Below are 17,443 nucleotides of genomic sequence, written 5' to 3'. Positions count from 1 at the left end.
TGAGACAGGCAAAGAGACCTTCACAGAGCTGCTCTTTGCAGAGCTAAGCTGAGGAGAGAGTGGGGTGGATGTCTAAAGTGGAGTGATGCAAGATACCCAGCTGTGAAGAGGAAGGCTGCTAAATGGCTTATTTACAACATCATTTCCGCTTGACTTGCAGATGTTATCAATATTTGTGCATGCGTGATATGCTTCTATAGTTCCCTCCAATTATGTCCATTTTCTATGCCTTAATAAACAGATTTCCTACAATTAGAGGCAGTTAGCAGGGGGATGATCAGTCTGCACGAGGCACTGCTCTGTGAGTGGCGGCTGGACCTCACTCAGTCACTTGTGAAGAGAAGTCCTAGGCATACTGATCATGATCTTTTTAGCTGCTATTAATTTCCTGGAAGAGAGGTTTCAATTGCCCTAATATGTTTACCTTGACCAAGTTCATTTCTGGACTCCTGTGAAAACTAGTAATTGAGTATTCAAAAATGCATAAAAGACGCTAATTGATTCTGCTGTGGAGCTGCTCCAATCCTTTTCCCCTGCTCTTGGACCAGCAGTAGAAAAACTCATATTTGTTACAGAGATGAGAATTTTAGCAGGCAGCCTTACTGAATCCTTTAAGGATAGTGGCAGAACACAACTGAATGGCCCAATTAACCTTAGTGTAGTATCATCAACCGGCAATACAGAAGGTAAATGCTAGAAGTTCCTCACGTAAGAAGATCATTCAATCACCAGGTATGAATACTCACATTTTGAAGATGACCAGAACTGTGATGAAGGTACCTCTTTTACCATCTCTGCAGTTTAAATACCAATTTATGGAGTTTTTTCTGGCAAAATAGCAGTGGCAGAAAAAGTGTGATTTTGCAACTAGCCCTCAGTCTAGGAGAAATTTGTCTTTTGGATATAAATAGCAGCAACACCTGCCTAACCTAAATGCTCATTTTACTTTAAACTAGTTTAATTTAAGCAATAGAAGTTACACTTACTTTTAATGGGCAGCAGCTGTTCATTAAATTTGTAATGACATTTAGATACCCTGATGATAGACATTCAGAAATATCATATACATAGAGACAGAAATTCATTAATAGCATTACAGAGATGGCTTGGAAGTGAAATCAACTTGAAAAGAGACACTTATTTCATCTCCATCTGCAGTTTGAAAAGCTGATCTGTTTTCTAAGGTACAGAAGAGCACTGCAGAGTGGTATGAGCCAGACCCTGTCCTACAGAAAGTCTGAAGAATTTTCCTTGCAAAGACATACACACTCTTAGGTTTTTTTCTACTTAATTATCGTGGTGCTTCTACCACTGAAATTTATATTGGTTTCACTTTCAATTATATACAGATATAGAGAGATACAGAAATAGAGTATAAAGATGTGTTTTATTTCCACAAAGCCCATAGTAAGTGTATTCAAGTTTATGCACATGACAGTATATGCACATCGGAGGAGCTGTCCATTTCTGGCTGTGTCTTTCTGATGCCAGGTGGAATATTTTTATCAGCTTCAGTAGACAAAAGGTTTGACCCACATACCAGGGACTAACACAAAAAATAATTACAGAACTCTAGTAACAGAATAGCCTTATTCTGTTATTATTATGAATGCAGTCTATTAGTCTTTGCACATTAATATCCATCTCCAGTCTTGGACTGGAGCTTGGGCTTCTTCCTCATTTCAAGTCCCTTTCACCTCCCTAAAAGTTGTACTGCTAGGATTCACCTGTACCATCTTATCTACACACATAAGGTACAAACTTTACAGTCTGGAGAACTCAGCGTCGGATCAGGACTAAAAATATTATTATATTTCTACTTGCTTGTCACCAGCATTAGTAAAGTAGCCAAAGTCAAACAAGGTTGCTGTGTAAGAACCCAACGTCATTTCAAGTAGTCTGTAGTGACATCTTTGTAACCTTTTTTATTTCAGTGGGATTGCCAGATATTATCCTTTGCATTTCATTAAGCAAGGTAGTTGATTAAACACAGAAAAGGACTAGAACAAGTGACACACAAGAATGAGCAGCAGCACTAGCTTAGTTCAGCAAGGGTAGAAGCAACACATTGTCATTTGCTGTAGTAGATATGGCCCTGATGATGCAGCCTACATACATGTTATCTAATAGTGTGGATCAGTAGGAGCAAATCTATAGAGTAGAAGTTTGAGAACCTGACATCCACACAGCACCTATCCCAGGGTTTTGTTTTGCCTTTCTCTTCAGAACAGCTCTGGTCCAGTCTCACAGACTAAAGACCTGTTCGTGGATGCAGTGCATTAGCTATGCTACCAGAGAGCACTTTCCATTTTAGTTTCATGCAAAAGGAACCCAGTTCATGTCTTCAAAAACTGCTTCACAATGGGAACTAAAGCATGGTAAGTGTGAATAGAGACATTTGTTTCAAAACACACCTCTGAGCCAAAATAAAGCACTAAGGTAGATAAAACTGTATAAAGCAGATTTGTCATGTGTAGAAGTGACAGCTTCACAGTGGACCTGCTCAGAGAAGGACAGCATTTGAATAGCTCTGGTGAATTAGAAGGACCACAACCTCACACAGTTCCCTCTGTGCATCTCTCATTTTTTGCTTTTGAATAAGTCCTAGTGTGGCAAGAAACTCATTCGCAAAATCCTTGCTGAAAGTAATGCTTTTGTAAGTTGAAGACAAGCACATTATCAGAAGAATGTTTTGAATAATTTGCTGTTCATTCACTGTACACCTTGTAGACTGTGTAGTAAATTCTCTTTTGAAGACAACCATAAATATTATACATAGCTGTATTTTTTGAGAATCTAGCATTTTGAGAACATTTAATTATGTCTAACAAATGTTCATTATTTGTTTACATCAGGTCCCCATTTAAACTCCGCAACACACACTTGCAGGAGGATTGGCAATCTGAGGTCCCAGAGGGCATCTTCCAAGAAAGCTGTAACTGTGGAGCCATAAAAAGTCCTCCAGGGTAATATGCCCCGTCACCCATGGATCAGAGCTAGACAATATACGTCAGCTCTTCCACAGGGAATTACTTTTTCTAACAGGTCAACTGGGACACTAACTATGATGAACCTTAATCTGGATCATGTTTGCCTAGTATCCAGTACCATTACAAATACAAAACTTTGACCCTGTTTCCTTTAACAACATATATCTTTCAGTGACCTTTGTCAGAATACCTAGCTAGTTTGACTACTGAACTGAGGACATTCACTACTTAAAAGGGGCTTATAAGAAAAGTGGGGACAGACGTTTTAGCAAGGCCTATTGCGATAAGACAAGGGGTAGTGGTTTAAAACTAAAGGAGATTCAGGCTAGATGCAAGGAAGAAACTTTTTATAATGAGGGTGGTGAAACACTGGCACAGGTTGCCCAGAGAGGTGGTAGATGACCCATCCCTGGAGATGTTCTAGGCCAGGCTGGATGGGGCTCTGAGCAACCTGATCTGGTTGAAGATGTCCCTGCTCATTGCAGGGGGTTTGGACTAAATGAGCTTTGAAGGTCCCTTCCAACCCAAACTGTTCTATGATTCTATGACATGTTTCTTTTTGTCAGATTAACAGATGGTGTTTATTGCAAGGAAAGAAGCAGCAATTGAGTAGCTTTGCATTTCTTTTCCAGGGAAAGAAAAAATAGTTTAAACAAGGGATTCCCTTCTGTATGACATCTGTGTGTTCCTTCATTTTAAGGAACATTGTGGTGACATCATCAATGTTTTGTCTACGTGTACTAGCTAGAGGTGCTGTATCACTCACAGTAAAAATAGCTGCACTAGTAACAACACTGTGCCAAGCTGGTACTAGGTAGCTATATTTGGCTAACATAACCTGCTCCTAGCTAGAGTATTCTTCATTGCACCGCACTGCACTGCTGCCATGTGTTGTCATAAGACGGCCTCGTTCATTCACCTATTGTTTCTAAGGGGAAAACGAGAGTGTCACTGTGCACTGTATATATTTCTACGTTTCTAAAGAGCTTTCTGATACAATAGCACCTCTGTAAATACAAGTGGGTGTATTATTTTATTTATTATTTTCTCCACAGTTTACCACCTGATTAATTTTTCAGTAGGCTTGCACAGAATATGATTTTCCTCTTACTTGGTTTCAGCTAAGCCTGGTCTGCTCAAAAACCTGCTCAAAAGTTTCACTCAACTGCTGTGCAAAGATTGACTGGGGTGCCTTAACAGTTAATAATTGATTAGAAGAAAATGGCTCTTCCTCCCAGAGTTCTCCTCATTTTGAGAGTCTGAAACATCAGACAAGTGGGAAGTGCAGTGGTCTGCTATTGCTGTTTCTATTCCTGCTTCTGCTGGAGCAAAGAGGGCAGTGAGTACTGACCAGCAAAAAGACATCAGAAACACAGCATGATATTAACAGTTCTTGCTCATTAAGGAGAACAAAGAGGCATATTTCAGGGTAACAGCACAACATCTGCCAAAAATCTGCACAGAGCAGTTATAAACACAAATGAGTACTTTGTGTGCACATGCAGGTAATGGCAAACTTCAATCAAATAACTTGAGTGAGTAGGTAGTTTTCCAAACACCTCCCTGGCTTTCATCCTGAGGCACAATGATGTGCACAAATCAAGCAGCAAAATAGCATTACCCTATGGAAATGTGTCCCCAGAGTCCAATGTTCCCTCTTCCTTCTCCAGTATCCCTAAAATAACTCCTGTTAAAACCACAACTCATTACAGAGATAAAAAGAGCTTGAGGAGTCTTGTCCTTAAATCTTCACCAACTAAGAAGGAAGAAATTTAAAGGCATGATGCAGAGACAAAGCCAATAGGAAAGTCTTGGAGCTCTGTAAAACATTTCTTCCTGCCTTGCTTTTAAGTCAAATTAAATATTTGTTTCAGCTCTTTCTCTACAGACAGCCAAGATTTTAATGTCTTCAGTTTTGAACTGTTGTTATTAATACTAACAGGGGATTAGATACACAAGGGATTTCAGGCAGCTGCCCTCCGGCCCTCTGATCTGTGGCCCTGGGGTGGGGGGGAACATGACTGGCTTGCACAAGGCTGGAAATAGCGCAGCATTTCTAATAGAGATGTTACACAAAAATGGTACTCCAGGGGAAAGCCACCTAATCATCGAAGAGAAAATCCCTGAAAAAGGTGTCTTTAAAATTCTCCATGTTTCTGGCTCTTAGCTCAAAATCTTTTCCCATACAGGTAAGCACCAAGGTCCACATGGAAATGGAGGTGGCCTTTCAGGCACTGGTGTTGTACCAGGCAACCTTCTGCTGAGTGTAAGTGTTACACTGGGAGCTGATTAATGATGAGCTGGTGCCATAGTATTCCCAAATCTTGCTCTGAGTTTGTTTCTTTGCTGAACTGATCATGAAACAGCCCTTTCATTCAAAGCTCTGATGGGGATCTGCTTCCCCTGTTGGTATCTGCAGCTACCTGAGATATAGAGACCTGCATTTAGCTCCTGCTTTTTTCCTAACAGGGTTGACCTCCAAGCATGAGAGGGCCCTGTCTATGCTTTGTGGGCTGCAAAAAAAGGCTTCCCCTCTCTGCCATAAAAGCCATTCACTTCTGCATGCAAGAGGAGGACAAACACTTCCTCTGGCTGGTGATTGAGGATGTTTATCTGAGAGAGGAGACACCTGAGTGCCACTGACTATGTGGTTTATATCAAGTAATTTTCAATAAAAGACTACCACAGATAATCTGAGGTGTACATTTTATAGTTGCCTAGGAATTAAAATGTGTTGCTGAAAGAGTTTCACATTTGGTATCTGCTGCAAATGAAGCCATTTTGTCTCAGCAGGGCCACGACAGTGCAGCACTCCATGCTGGCTGGCCTAGCTTGCCTGGCTTCTGTGGTCCCAGCCGGAGGAATAGAAACAGTTCAGGTTTCTCCAAACAACACTGAACTGTGTGGCACTAACACACCCATTACTTCTGCGTAAAGGGGATTTTCTCTGAAGAGTTTTGGTTCCTATCTAAGCCATCTGACTGACAGGTGACATCTCGTGCCCTTACAATTAAAAGCAAGTGTGCTTCAGCAGAAGCGGAACAAATTCAGAGTATTTTTCTTCTGAGCAATATTACAGAAATAGTCAGAAGTTTTTTGACTTTGCAGCCTGGCAAGTAACTCAATTTTCTTAAACACATAAAATAATTTCCAGAAGAATGCAGTACGGTTTTCCAGCAGTCTCAAGAATGATTATGGACTAAATAGTTTTGAAAACAGCCCAATGCACTTTAAAATAAGGTTCCCTGTAACCTTCTATATTACAGCCAGGCCTAGCTTAACATGTCATGGAAAAACAAGACAGACTTTAACAAAAAAGCCTTATCAGCCCCTCCAGTTTTCCCACTACATTTCTTTATTCTATTTAAAAGATACTGACCTTTTTTCTTCTGTATTGGTCTTCTATTCTTGCCATATTGTACAACTGAAAGGTCTGACATCCTTAGTTTCTAAGGTATTCGTTTTCATCAAACTACTCTAAGAAAGAAAATTCATGAGTGGTAAACTGAAGCACCAGAGCTCCAAAGAGCTCCCAGAGCCATTCAGGGAATCAGTTCAGAGAGCACTGAGCCCAGACCTCCTAAGTCTAACAGCAGGTCCTCAGCTATTCAATCATCCTTCCTTTGAATAGCACCATTTTACCTGCCTAGAGATCGCTTTCACATTATAAAACTTTTTAATAGTAAAAATACTTATACTTAGTGTATGTTAACTCATAAGAAGAAAACCAGAATATTCTTACTGAATTATGTTCATTCTGTTTCAGGTATTTGTGACCATCAGAGCTGTAACTCCTTATTCAATAAAACAGGTATGTATTCATTTAAATGAATGCAAATAAGGACCGTTGATTCCTATGACCCCTTTAATTCGTTAGCCAGGCAGATTATTTTTTTAGATAAAGTGAAAGGGAAAAAATACACCCAAGGTGAATTTTGAAACAACTGTGTCAAACTGAAACTGATCCTGGAGTGATCCTTATCTGCAAACTACAGGATATTTGTTCCATTGAACGTCAGAGGATAAAATCGGTCTAAAGTCTCCGATTTGTGACTGGCAGCCACTTAAGAGCACTGCACCTGAGAGCAGGCTTTATTTTATTGACCATAAAAGTAAATGATGTATCTTATCATTCTTACACTTAGGCAGAAAAATACTTTGAGAGGGCAAAAGTCTGTTTTCCAGTCTGTAGTATACAACTTTTAATGGGCTAGTACTTCCCTTAAAAACAATCCTCACCGCAGACCTTATAAAACGTAGCCATTGCATCAGTAAATATTGTGGCCATGTGTTCAGACCTTTGCTTCCAGAATTAGGAGATGGTCAAAAGGTAGGGACATGAGGTTCTTACAACCGAAGTACGGTACAACAGCAGGGCACTTTAAAGCATTTCTCCTCAGAATATGTATGACTTCTTTTACAATACAAAGAAGAATTAAGAGTGAGGCAGCCACAGAACTGAGTTTTTCAAATAAGCCTGCAAAAATTGTCAAGGATTATTGTAACACAAGGCCAGCCAGACACCTGATCCCAGAGAAAGGGAAGCTCCCATGCCCTGGTCTTCGCCCATCAGCTTGCGTGAAGTATTCAGTGGCACATGGGAGCTGGGATTATACCCTCCTGCTCTGCCCATGAGAATTTGAATCCATGATGCCTCACACTTTTCAGGGGAGGAAATCTCTCATTTTCAGGTTATCACATATTGTCTGGGGTGGGGGGAGGAGAAGAAAACCCACTTGCAATTTCTCCTCTTGGAGCCACTCACTTTGTATAGGACAGTTAAATATTAATTGACCAGAAGATAAGTATTACTCTCTAGATGCTCCTTTGAGCAAGGTGACACCTGTGTTTGCGTCCTGCCTCTCATAACTACCTGAAGAGCTGTACAACAGGGACAGGAAAGCAGGTCTCTTCTCCCACTCTCTCCTCCTGCTCAGGTGAGTGCCCAGCCACTGGGACAATGCTCCTCGTCTCCAGCCAAAGAGACATGCAGCCACACAATGAGGTGTCAAACAGCTGCAAAGGGACAATGGAGGAAAGCCCCAGCCTGCAGTACCCTACAACCTGCTGCTAGAGCACTCAGCCCTGCAACTGAGCGCACGAGCGGAAAGAAGATGGTAAACCTACTCTTTCCACTTTTGGTGGTGCAGGAGGAGCACAGGGGGAGGTATAAATCCTTAACTAAGTTAGATGCTTCACCAGGGTTTACAGCAATCGGAGTTCACTGGAGCCCAGAGCACCTGCAGTTCTGGAATCGTTCTCCTCTCCCCAGCTCAATGTGCCCCTCACTAAAGAAAGAGGGATTTGAGGGAGACAGAAATGAGGAACAGTGGCACTTAGGGCTACACTAGCAAGTTTCCTGAGCCTGAGACAAACAGCACTGAGGTCTGAGATTTGGAGTACAGCAGGAGGCCTGACAGCCTCTGGAGAAGAAGACTTGGGGCAGAGGACCTGTATGCCCCAGCCTGATGGTTGCCTTATGGTCCATCCTAGACATCAAGAAAAACATTGCTTTTCTTCCTTGGATATTTAGCTCTGAATCACCCATGAAAACGGGAAAACATTTCTTGAAAAATGTACCTGTTCTCTTTATAATCTTATTTTCAACTGTGAGTCATAGACCCAAGTGATTTCTAGTCCCTTAGTTTTGTTTGTTATGCAAAAAAAAAAAAGAAAGAAATTCCTGTAGATTATGAGAATTTGTCACATCTATGGCACACCTGGCTGTCACCCCACAAGCCCTGATAACAGGCAGAACCAGCATGGCAAGAGCTCTGGTGTCCTTCACCAGCAAGAAGCTCACTTACAAAATAACGATTTAATTCAACCCTGTATTAAGCAAAATATTTCTATCTACTTTGTAAATAATGAACTTCATGTCAGGTATCATAGAAGACTGATTAATCCTTTACTCCAAGTGTACTAAGTAGGGAATAGTGTCTTGGATGACTTTAACAGTTACCTTTGGAAACAATGGGACGAATCTGCACACCACCACTCTCCATACAAATGCATTTCAGGCCTCACTCAAAGCCCTCTGGAGAAAACAGGATTCCTTCTTGACATGTCAGACTCTTGCTCTGCAGACGACATCTGTACCAACACATGTAAAACAAATTTGTGTCTCTTTTTGCATACGCATGAAGAAACACGCGGTTTGTAGGAAATGGGGTACACGCACTGATTTTGTAGGCATAATTTACTGCAGGTATTAAAATCTTGAATATTGATCTTACACATCTCGAATCTGTAAATGCCAGAAAATTACAAATAATAGCAGCTAACATAGAAGTGATTCTCACTTATCTCTTTTTCTGATTTCTCTTCCTTTATTAGGTTATTATATTTGCTCTGCAGAATCAGTGCTCCCCTCTCAAACCCACACCTTTTAGCACAAGTGGCGATAAGAAGCTGGCCAACCCATTCACAAGCCGGTTGGTCACTGATGCAACAGCACATGAGGACTACCATGCAATAAGCAAATTTGGGTTTCAAGTCATTAACACAAATATATATTAATAACTTGAAGTCAGAGGTCTCCTGGCACTGCTTGTCCCCATAGTGAGTGGGCACTAAAGTGGATTTCATATCTCCCTGACCTGGGGGTCACCATTTTCCCAGCCTCCCCTGCTTCTCCTAGTAGGCGTTAGAGCTGCTGAAGAATTTCTGTAGTTACTGAGAGTCATTTTCTCATGTAACCCAGCCACTTTGGTCCACAGAGGTGCCACAGCAGCTGTCAAACTGACTTTGCTCAGCCTGGGGATCTCCCCAGCTGGGGACAATCCGGCAGCCAGATAAGCTGGCGTCAGGGCTGCTTTGTGTGGATGACACAGAGCTGAGCTGGAGGAGTGTTGGGGCAATGGTATTTGGAACTCCTTCCAGTGCTGTGAGACTTCTTGGGCATGGTGACCTGGTACTGGCAAGGCTGCAGGAGCCGGTCTAACCAGGGTATTTTTCTGCTAAAAGCTTGAAAGAGCTCTCCTTACCCTCCTCCTAATTAAGACCTTGGGCAGAAAAAACAGGCAGTAGCTAATTTTCTTTTTCTTTCGAACAACCGTAGAAACTAACACTTTTTTGTTGTTGTTGAGTTTTTATTTTCATAAATTGAAAAATAAAAAATAGGGTCTTCTTCCAAACCCAGAATGTTCTGAATCATACGCAATTGTTTGCTTAGAAAAGGACCCAGGTCCAAAGCGGGGTGAAAAAAACTGGAAAAGCTGATAAAGGAGACTGAATTAGAGGTACAACTCCCTGCCTAGCACTCCCCGACAGCTGAGAGCATTACATAAGCAATTATTTAACTCACATTTTTACAAATGCCTTGTATTTAAAAGGCATTAGAAAGACTCCAGCGTTGTCAAGGAGAGCTACTAAAAGTGATTGCACCAAATTCCCTTTCACACTTTCAAGTACTTTTGTTTGCCAATGCAAAATGTTTATGTGACCACTCCCTGACTGTTTTGTCTCTGTTTTAAATCAATCAACTCTATAAAACCCTTGTATGCTAACAAGGGAAGGAACAAGAAATTTTACCTGGTAAGTATAGCACCTGCTAATAAAAATAGAAACCTATAATTAGGTTCTGTTACTTCATGCCTGGTTAATCTGGAGAGCATGTCCGGGAGAGCAACTGGTGTTAACCAGTCTGATAGTGTGATGCCCACAGCAATATGAACTTGTTAATCTTAAGTTTAAAATAGATCTTCTCCATTAACTCAAGTTAACTATGTCTGATCCGACTAGTTTTATCTTAGACTGTTTTTTTCATTTCATCGCCTCTCTTTTGGTGCTGGGAAGATTTGACCCTAGTTTGATATAATGTCTTGATCATTATGTAGCCTGCATTGATTTGTATAGACAAGAAATTTTTAGACTCTCCAAACTAGTAGCTTGAGCTCAGTGGACTTAAATGAAACATCAGACATCTAAATTTGAAGACACCTCAGACTCAGTGATGTGCATGTTTTGGTGGCCCTTGCAGTTGAAATCATAAATTAGCTATGGCCCTGATCAAAAAGTCATTTCTTTCCGCTTAAGAGGTTTAGGAAAAAGTTCACCTTCTTCCAGTTTGAGCTACAGTACACACCATAAAAAGTCCTTAAAGTGATAATGATGATGATGTTGATGACGATAATCTTTTCTGCTTGCAGGAAAAAAACCTTATGAAGTGATAGGGAATATCTGCAGCTTCCATTGCTTTAATGGGAATTGTTTGCACTTGAGTTTTGGAAAGTTATGCAGTGTGTTCATAGGTTCCTAGATACAGACTTTGCAGGCAATCTGACAAAACGATACATACTATTCTTTTGCCAGACCTTCCCACTCTCAAGTGAAAGACTCACTTGAAAAATTGAGCTACAAAATGTTAAATTTTTACTTTTTTTCTAACATTTTTTAACAAATTTGGTTCAAAGCACAGAAAATCACATTGGGCATTCATTTAACTTACAATATTAATAAACTTACTCAACCTGAAGAGAACTTCAAATATTTCTATATCACAACATCAGCATTCAGAAGCCCAAAACCTTTCCTCTCTAAGAAGTTCAAACAATGAAGAAATGAGGTTTCTAGTTTGCTGGAACTCATGCAGAAAATGTAGCTTGTCCAGAAGAAGTCTTAAGATATTTCCTTACTATATAAACAAGTCCCTTTCTTTTTTAAATAAATTTTTAAAAATTAAATTCAACACTCTTTAGTCCTTTCTTATGATATAAGACATGCTTTCATCAGCAATCACTGAGATGGGAAGAAGTGAACATTATTTGGTCCTTTCAGCTCCTGCCACCAGTGACCCAGCCAGCTCCTCCCAGGCACAGGACACAAATGTCCATGTTTATAGCTTGCTGCATACGCCAGGTGGTATGGGCTGCCTGTGTGTGTAAAACCAACAAGCAGACCAGTTTGATAAAATCAATTCATCATTCTGCCTCCCAAAAGTGTTTTTCCATTTTCACATACATACTTTGTGACCATTCGACAGGGGAAGGATGAAGAACATCCCAGAAGCTGTGGGTCTGGGTACATTACAAGCATACCAGTTAATGAAAAAGGCCTTTTCTCAAGGTTTAAAGACCTTCATACAACATTTAAGACTGTCTGCAGACCCTTCCCAGACTGAAGCAGCTCTTCCCTATGCTCTGCACTCAGGATAAGTGCAAAAATCCTGCTTGAACTTAAGCCACCTTCTCCCACACAGGGATCACCTCTGGTGGGGTTTCCTGGGCCATGTCTTCCAGATGCAAGTACCAGATGATACTTTCTGGCTGTCAGAATTGTAGGAGCATGCTGTTGCTATGTGCTTGTGCCTTACTGTCTTCCAAATATGCAGAGCGAGAAGATCATGAATCATCATTACCGGTGATCTCCCCTTGAGGAAGTCACCTTTGAGAAAGCTTCCGCCAACTTTGCTGCCTAAAGAATCCAGCCTGCCCACTATGCCATCCTGTGAAATCAATGCTTCCTCCCACTTTCTTGAATTGTATCTGCTTTGTACATTAGCTTTAGGAACAGATGACCTTGAAGATTTATGGGTAGCAAAAGGGAAGAATATGAGTACTGTGTAAGAAACTAGAGAAGTCCTTTATACTACGGCTTTCATACTAACATGCAAAGCATCAACATACATATGTTCATTGTTGCTCTGAGCTGAAAGAAGCCATGCCCCGGCATCCAGGTAAGAAATGTGGCTTGCAATATTTAATGATACATCTTCAGGTTACTTGAAACATTAATTATAAAGATTAAAGATTAATCCTGCTCTGTGAACTTGGCTTGTTAATGGAAACACATATGGTGAAAAAGGTTGTTGTAAGTCTCTAAGAAAAGTTCTGGAAAGGCTTGCTGAAGTTAGCAAACTTTTCTCGAAGGCAAAGGCTCCAAGTGTTTCAAAATTTTAAGAGCAGACATATAAACCCCTTCTAATTCCTCCACTTATCTATACCCTAGATAATATTACAGAGAAGATGGGTTGAGTCAGCCCAAAAGGCATGTCGGATATTCCTGAAATAAAGAGAACAATGTAATTTTGAATGGAAAATTATAATAAGACTGCTCTAAAGTGTGTGGGGTACCCACTGAGCAAGCTTTTGGTTAGCCAAGCATGAGCTCCACAGGGCAAACGCAGGACTTGGATGGAGCTCAGTGCCAGCACAGATATTTACTTTCTGGCATGTCTGTCCTTCAGTCTGCAGAGTGACTTCAAGAGAAGTTCCTGGAGCTCAGTCTGCACCAAAATGGGAGCAGTTTGTTTCCATATATATGGCTGGAGAAAGTCACCCCCTCAGAGGTGGAGGGAGAAGATGAATCAGTTCCTGGGACCTCCTTCAGGTCTAACACAGGCTCTGTCAGACTACAGTGTTGCTGGTGTTGAGTTCACATTTTACTGTTTCTCAGTTTATTCAGTTCTTTGTGGCTTTTTGGGAGACTTTCTTCTGTGCATTCTGGCCACAGATTCACATATCGTTTCAGGCTGGAAAATAACTAATTTTGAGGGGACAACTTTAATCTGCCACTTTTGCCTTCCATGCTTTTCCATGGCACAGGGCCAAGTTCCTCCTTACCCTCCTCCAGGCTGTAGGAAGAGCAGGAACGTGATGATAAGCAGAGGGGCAGACATTTCAAAATAGTCATTCTGAAATAAAGCAAGTGAATATAGCCAGCGAGGGGTTGCTGAAAAGTTGTGGGCAACCTCTGGCTATTCTGATTTCCAGCATATCTGGGATAGGTTCACTGCAGACAAACTGGTACTTGGGAGCCAGTCCAGGCACCTGAATACATGGGATTTCCACACTCCAGGTGAATAGCCCTGCTGCAGCTAATGGTAGATCACAAGGAAAACTTGTGCAAAGAATTCTGCTGGTGGGACTCTGGAAGACAACAGGCTTTCTGGCAGCACCCCTGTGTTTCTGTCACAAACCGACAGGGGACTAGAAACCTGGAGCTGAGGTCAGTCTTGTGTTGCAATTAGGTGAGACTGAGAGAAAAACACCTGGGCAGACAAGCTTGTGCCCTGACAAGACAGCAGTCATTTTAAGTATTCATGACACATTTTTCCTGTATGGTTGGGTACAAAACCTGATCAATCAGTATGTCTGCAACGTGTACTTTTTCATTTTGTTGCTTTGCTTAGTTCGTAGCTATTTAAATATAGGATGAAGTTGTCCAGATTTACATTGCTTCCATCTGGTCGAACTGGCAGTCCCACTGGTGACCACTTCTAGTCCTTAGCTGAGGAGAAAAAGAAAGCACCTCCAAAATCTTTGCATTTCAGGTACTAGATACTCAAACTCACTGATGAGAAACAGAGCAGCAGGTTGAACTGCACAGTCCTTAAATTTCTGCTGACTCCCACAGCAGCGTTATCACAGGAGGCACAGTGGGAATAGACCTGCAATCCAGGTCGATCTCGATCAAGAAGTAACAAAGAACTTTTTGAGTTCAGAAAGAGGGCTGTGAGGCTAAAGTTGTAAAGTGATAACAAGTTGGACACACTGCACTGTTGTGTTGTGAAAGCCTAATGTTTAGCTACTGTTTGCTTTAGCTTGCTAATATTTTCCATACTCTGGTTGTTGTAAATGTCACTTCTTTCCACAATCACAAGGCCAGACACTGATCTTTGCTCAGAAAAGGGTCCAGCTCTTATATCAAACCTGCTCATTATATTTTTACTGCAAACCTTGGACAATTTTGATAAGTGGTTATATTATGAATTATTGGAAGCAAAGCTTCTAATCTTGAATGCTAGAGCAGGCAGGTAGAATGGATCTTATTAAAAAAAAAAAAAAAACAACAAACAATGCTTTTTACTGTATCATTTACAAGCTTCCAAGAAGCCACTGTGCTTATCAGGTGCTGAAATCATTTCCAGGAGCTACTTAGAAATAGCTGTCAATTGTCTTCAGAAGTGATATGCCTTGGAGTATTAATAAAGAGATTCCTTACTAAATTTCTCTTTCTGATCTTGAACTCATCTACAAAGTAAATTATTTACATTTTCAAAGAACATTAAACTTTTTTTTTAAAAAATAGATCAGAGGGATGGAAAATACTGTTAGCAAGTCTGCCTTCCCAATGTAATGTTCTATTTTCTTGATAAAATCACACATTTTTTAATTTGTGAGTAAGAAACAAGACAAACTGGCAGAAATGTGAAAAGTAAAAATAAATAAATAAATAAATAAATAAAATAATGCAGCAGTCTATCTAAAAAGAGCTCATATTGTTTAGGAGATAAATAGTGTATGGAAGAGTTATTCTCCTTTTAATATACAAGGTTACCAGCCATCGATCTTTAGTGAGAACTGTGCATAAGAATGGACCTCACAGCTGAACTACAGCTGTTGGTATGTTGCACTGAAAAAGTAGTTACGTGCCTGCTTCTGTAGGCATCCAGTCACAGTGATCATTGATCACACAGATTCCTGCACTTAACAAGAACTTGCATTTCTGTGCAGCAGCATGCAGTGACTGAGATCTTTATTACAGCGGCACTTACGTCATTTTTGCTGAACTAGTTTTGAGTTCGTCAGAGTTGAAAGATGAACCTGTTCACCTTATAATATTGTTTGCTTTATTTATTGTTTTTTTCCATATTACACTTTGAGACTCTCACCGTGTAATTTTACAGCTTTGAAGTTGTGTGGGTTGACCTATAACTGTAATAAAAGAATTTGGAATGAGATAACACAAGTTTTCCCATTATTTACAGAAGGCTGAGGGTACTTATTAAACACTTTCATATTCCATGAATTTGCTAAAATGAATACTTTTTCAAGCAGCCTTTATGTTGTGCTAGACCTTTGCAGCACGTGGATTGGACAGGATAGTGCTGTGCTCTGAGCTCAAACAAGAAAAAACTCCAGTTTAAATTTTTAATTCAACCTTTCTGAAGAACATTGCATTTCCTAGTTACAAATTAACAACATGTTTTTATCTTGCATAACTACTCTAGGACACAGGTTGTATTTCTTGTGATTTGTGCTCTTCCTAAAGAGCATTAACTTCAGTTAAGGGTGTGTACAGAGGAGAGAGTGGAGCATTTTGCTCCTGTTCTGTTCACAGGGGATGGATGCCATTTCATTGGGATCCCATCATATCTAACACAGCCCTAAGCTGAACTCCCAAGGTTTGGTCACAGAGTCAGCTTTTTCTCCCAGTGGCATCAAGCTCCATGGATGTGCCCCTGGCTGCGGAGCAGGCATGATGCGGGGTGTCCCCCATGCACCCGGACTGTGGTACCTGTGGGTGTACTGTGGAGCTTCCTGACAGCTGTCAGCTCAGGTTTCTTTCCAAAAAAAACCACCAAAACCCAAAAACATACCAAAAAACCAAACCAACCAACCAACGAACCAAACAAAAACCAAAAAAACGCAGTGCTCAGGATGTGAGGATTCTGCGAACAGGGACCACTCACACACACACAGCTCTCCTCCTGCTTGTGGACCTAATTCTCATCCAGAGCACACATACTGCCCTGTAAACACGACACAGCCTGAGTTGGGTAAAGTGTAGGTGTCCTAAATGTGCAAAAGGAGCTCTAAAATCTTTCAAAGAAAAAGACAATCCTCCTAAATCAGGATTTTAAATTTCCAGCAGTCTCCCAGTAAGATGTCTCACATGATGGGTGTCTGCAAGCTTCGGTAACCAACCACTAACACCACCAGTAGCACTAGCATTCCAGTTAACTGCTTACTAGACTACTAAACTCTGCTGAATTTGCTTGGAATTGCATGCAAATACACATTATCCAAACAGCAGAAAGATAATAAAAATAGCAAGACAAGCCACTAAAAATTCCACTGAAACTCACTGAAAATCAAGAAAATGACGAACACAGATTTTAACAAACATTGGATGAGACTCTCAGTGAAAGTACTCAGTCCAGTCAGCTGCAGCCCATCTCCACTCAGTTCATGCCATGCAGAGAGCTCAAGGCAACAGATGAAGATTTCCTGATGCCAGAAGTAGCTTTGGTGGTAACAGCAACTTCACAGCACCTGACACCCCACCCATGTGAAAGCGTTACAGGACCATGGCAAGTGGGGGGAAGAGTTGCTTTTCCTGGTGTGATTTAGATCATCCTCAAGCTGCTTTCTCCTGGTGTGAGTTAGGTCATCTCTGAGGCTTTTCTAAATCTCATAGTTAGGAAGTTATTTGCCAGCAAAATACAAGAAAAAATACAGTTAATCATTACCGTGGAAAAGATGGAGCTGGAAGAACGCTGCATAGTTTCTTTCTTCTTGGTTTCCTAGTTGATCTGTGGTATTGTAGAGGATCAAAAAGATCCTGTCTACCTCAGGCACTTTTCCTGGTGGCACTGATACACCAGCACCCCAGCAGACCCTTTCATACATCAAACAGGTTGTCTGATTCCTTCAAACAAAAAATAAGTTCCACCATGTCTGGAGCCACAACTTCTCACACTCCTTGGTCTTGGGAGCTGCTGGACTACC

The sequence above is a fragment of the Caloenas nicobarica genome, chromosome 2 (assembly GCF_036013445.1).
Source record: "Caloenas nicobarica isolate bCalNic1 chromosome 2, bCalNic1.hap1, whole genome shotgun sequence".
NCBI lineage: Eukaryota > Metazoa > Chordata > Aves > Columbiformes > Columbidae > Caloenas > Caloenas nicobarica.
The sequence above is the reverse complement of the archived record's forward strand: the minus strand, read 5'-3'. Positions refer to the sequence as shown.